This window comes from Empidonax traillii, unplaced genomic scaffold (assembly GCF_003031625.1).
Source record: "Empidonax traillii isolate 1590-97213 ecotype Southwest subspecies unplaced genomic scaffold, ASM303162v1 scaffold6001:size6707, whole genome shotgun sequence".
Classification (NCBI taxonomy): Eukaryota; Metazoa; Chordata; class Aves; order Passeriformes; family Tyrannidae; genus Empidonax; species Empidonax traillii.
Genome location: NW_020961194.1, coordinates 2,267 through 6,707, shown reverse-complemented (window position 1 = coordinate 6,707; position 4,441 = coordinate 2,267). Strand labels below are relative to the sequence as shown.

The 4,441-nt window shown below is 48.4% G+C and overlaps 1 long non-coding RNA gene across 1 annotated transcript; it reads left to right on the top strand.

Annotated features, from left to right (window-relative positions):
• Positions 1 to 708: 708 nt before the first annotated feature.
• LOC114073313 lies at positions 709 to 2,238 on the top strand. The gene is made up of 3 exons (XR_003574308.1): positions 709 to 792; positions 1,707 to 1,709; positions 2,227 to 2,238. It is a non-coding gene; the product is annotated as an uncharacterized LOC114073313 (long non-coding RNA).
• The last annotated feature ends 2,203 nt before the right edge of the window (positions 2,239 to 4,441 follow it).

Genomic DNA, 4,441 nt, shown 5'->3' with positions numbered 1-4,441 from the left:
AAACGAGTTGACAGACCTTTTGTTTCTGGAATGAAAATGAGATTTTGAGTGCAGTGTGCATGGCAATGAGCAGAGTGTGAGAGGGGATCTCCATCATTGTCTTTCAGGGATGAGACTTCCGAGAGGGGGAAGTGGTGAACATGTTTAAGACCTAGTGGAACCCAAAGGTTCACACTCAGGTGTTCTGTCAGGAGGTGCAGTAGAGCAGGTATTTGGATTGCTGTGAGAGCAGGAGGGGTGTGAAGTGACAGCCAGCCTTGCTCCTGTGCCCACCAGGGCCTGGGAGCAGCCTTGGAGCACTGCAGGCATCGTTCAGCTAACAGGGCAGGGAAGCGCTTGCTTCACAGGGGCCAGCAGGGACTCCACACAAGGCTCTGATGGTCAGCACGGATCCATAATTGACAGTCATAATAAATGAAATTTAGCAGCTAAACTCAGAGGGTTATGATAACAGCACTGAACCCAGCAGCGCTGCAGAGGCAAGGAGAAAGCAAAGCTGGTGCATAATGCATGAGGGGGAGACCCACTGACAGCAGGGACTAAATGCTGCTTACAGAGAGGCTGAAGGCAGAGATCCTCTCTGGATTCAATGGAATCTGAGTCCTAATGAGGAGACAGGACAGCTCAAACTCATTACATGATCCTCCACTCCATCTTTCCCGATGGGACCCCAGATCCTGCTCCTCTTGCTCACCTGAGGACCTGTGAGGGTGGGCTTGTGCAGAGCCTGGAGTTGGACTCGATGCACCTTGTGGGTCCCTTCCAACTCAGCATATTCTGTGATTCTGTGAGGTGCAGGAATCTTTTCACAGGAGGGCTATAAGCCCACATACAGGGAATCCTCAAAGGGGCTTCTGTTCCCTCCTCCAAATTCCATCAGTGCAAGACAATCTCTACACATGCCACACACAGCCTTCAGCACTGGTGGGTAAAAGAGTCTGAGGGTGCTCATTGCTTTCCCAGGGCCTTGCAAAAAGTGCATGGCAAAGCATAACTCCAGGCACTCAACAAACAATAGAGCATCCTTCCAGCCACTTTGGTACTGGTTCCCTGCATGGGTTCCTGGCTCAAAGGTAAAGGTGATAAATAAGTGAAACCAAGCTTTGCATTCCTAGAAATCCCATGCTAAGGTCAACTTGGGTTCAGGATCTCTTTACTACCACCTCAAAAGTGCCATTTAGAGTGGTACCTTCTGGGGGCAAAATTCCCAAACTGTCCATAAAGAATGATAAATGATCACTGTGAAGCAACCAAAGAACAAACTCAGTCTGTTTCCCCTTTCTGCTCATCTTCTCTGTGGAAGTTTCCCATTCCATAGTCAACACAAGAAATGGCACCTATTTAGCACTATTGATCCAACTTACTTCAGTAACAAACCACATTAAGTTAAAATCAATACCAGCCACTCTTAAACTGATTTAGGAGTGTCCACACAAAGGGGCTCGCACCAGTTTAGACAGATCTGCTTTGTTACCAATTTAGTTAAAATATGCAATCTAAAGGGCTGATCTGTGCCCTGAACAGCTCCCAGGGTTCAAAGGCATCAATTCCCAAGTCTCATCGATGGCTCCCAAGGGACAGGACACAAGAAGTCAAGTGTCACTGACCCATGTCCATCTCTCTTGGCAAACCATACAGGTCTCCCTCATTCCAAGAGCCAAAGAGATGGGGGGAAAAGCCCAAAGAAACCCAAATTGACCCCAGAGTTAGTTTATTTCTAGAGCTCAAACTTCACATCAGATACTAAGAGACCAAAGATGCTGGAGACAAACAGATCAGAAAGTTGTGTTTTATTTCTCCCCCTGGAATATTTACTCCAGCGAGACACGTGCCCTGCAGATCACTGTGCCTGCCATAAATCCAGCACCGCTGGGCTTTGCAGATCTTGTTGCAGCACCAGCCAAGTGCCCAAGGTCAGGAAATGCAGCACCAGGAGGAGTCTGACAGGGCTGTACATCACACAGCAGCGGGGCTGGGTTTGACACCTTTGGCTGGTTTAATATCCAGGGCCTGTACATGTGCAGGGAAGGCTCGGGGCGAGCGCAGCACAGCCCTCATCACACCCCATGACATCACAGCATCACAGGCAGCTCCAAGCCAGGCTGTAAATCTCGGCTAAAAAGAGGGAGGAAGGATTCTCACTTCAAAGGAGGTGAGGCTTTAATGTTTAGTCAAGTGCAAGCTCAAGGGTCTCCATCAGACACGAGCCCTGCCTGCCAGGGAAAGGCTCCGAGAGGAATTTGGTGTTACCCTTCCTGGCTGATGAGAGGGAGCCCAGGCCCTGTGAGGTCCTGCTACCCCTGTGCCTCAGCCCCCCAGAATCTGACACATCACAGGAAAATCACTAAAGGTTACTGATTATTAGGCTTGAGCTTCAGAGGGAAAATATCAGAAGTTTGTTCAGGACTTGAGGATTCTTGGAGCAAACGGCATCCGACTGGAACAGTTCTGGTTCCCCTATAGCAAAGGAGAGAAGAGGAAAGCAGGTTCCTCCTCCCATGCTTTTGGGCCACGATATGAGAAAAATGTTGCATTCAGTGCTCTTTTACACCGTGGAAAAAATGGGAAAAAGCATTGGGCCAGTGTTGCTGTTTGGTTTAAAACCAGACCTTTAAGTTTCAGTTGTCCCTGGGGGGAACAGGCACGGGATGGACTCTGGAGCACCTGCACAACATCATCAGATCAGCAGAGGTAACCTCCTACCAAGTCCTCTGACCACAGGAGCCATGCACCTCTGTTCTATAATCCCTTTTAATTTATTTCTCCTCCTGCCTCCTTTCTCCCCATTCCTTCCCTGGAGCTGCAGGCACCATTTCCCATCGCTGTTCATTACCTCGGGAGATCAGGATCAGCCAACCCACTAAAAACCTTCCAAAAGGCAGGAAACGCCACACTTCATTGCTGCTTATCCACCTACAAAATATGCATGTTCAGGCGTCATCTCACCTCAGCTGCTTTTAAACCTGCCACTCAGAAGTGGTTTGGGGTTTAACTTCCAGGCTGTAACTGCTTTGTGACATTCAGGATAGCTGGAAAAGACTTTGAAATTGTTTTCCCTGCTGTTACCAGGTAATAATTTGTTTCACAGAAAGAGTCAAGAGCTATGCTAATGTTGCTGAATTAAACACAGGGATGTTTTGCAAACAGAATTAAACCTTTCCCTCTTTTTTAGATTGTATTTTACTCTAAAGCCTCAGGCACTTAGAATTGGCCTCCATTGTACAAGGAATGGATCTTTTCCCAGAGTAAATAAATAAGGTAAAGAAAAGAAAAAAGAAAAAAAAAGTCACTCTTTGTTGCTGGGTATGAAGCATCCCTAAAGAGAGACAAATCCTGCTGAGATGTCCTTTCCAGGGTCTCCAAGAGCAACAGGCACTCTGATCCCAGGAGCCAAGCAGGGTTTGGTGCTCACATCCTCAGTCCCAGGGCCGAGGGGTCCCCCCTGCACACCCCCTGTATCTGCACACTGACTGCTCCAGCCACCAGAAATGCCAAAGCCCCTCCTCACACTGCGCTCACACATCTGGGCAGAGGGGCCATCGCCTCTCCCAGCACCACACTGAAGTCCTTATTTAGCTGACAAAACACTCACAATCCCACTCCCTCCAGAGCCCACAATTGGAGCTGGAAGAGCTGGCATCTGTCATCAGGCTCAGCGCTCCAGCTGAAAGACGGAGCCAAGGCTTTGTGAGCCATGAGGAGCGATGACAAATTTGGGATCAAGGACGCTGACCACGTGGCTGTGATTACTATCAGGGGGTTACTGGCAGGGGAAGACAGCATGCAGTTCTCATGGCCATTTAAGGCCTTCTCTGGTGCAGAGAGGGAAAGAAAATCCCTTCTGGTAGGTGCTCCATTGCAGGGAAACATGGATTTAAGAGGCTTCCTCTGGTGAGCAGCTACTTTCCAAATCACCAGATCTAAACAGAAAACTTACACCCTTATGAGCACAAAGCCCAAGTTTGTGGAAGCTTCTGCTGAGGATGCTCACTGCCAAATGTCAGTGCCAACTGCCTTGATGGCGGTGAGAGGGTGACATTTGGTCTGGTCTCTTCCCTTTGAGCACATATGCACGTTTTTGCAGAGCCAAGCACACTTTGCAGCAGGAAGACTTAAAACCCAGTTGCAAAATATGCTGCATGCACTGGTAAGAAATTAATCTATTTTCACTGTCTAATCTAACGTGTGTGGAGCCACTCCACTGGATCCCCTCTGGGCTGAACTGACCAGGTCACTCTGGTTCTGCTTTCTTCAGAGCCACAAGAGCAGCTGGAATAGGGAAAAACCTGCAGCATTCCAAAAAAAAAAAAACAACCCCAAGTCCAGCATCTGAACCACTCACCAGCCTTTGTGGCATGTACAGCCAGTCCTTAATTCAGTTTGATTCACAGCAAACGCCACAAGCCAAGTGAGTTTTGCATTATTCCAGAAAAAAAAAAAA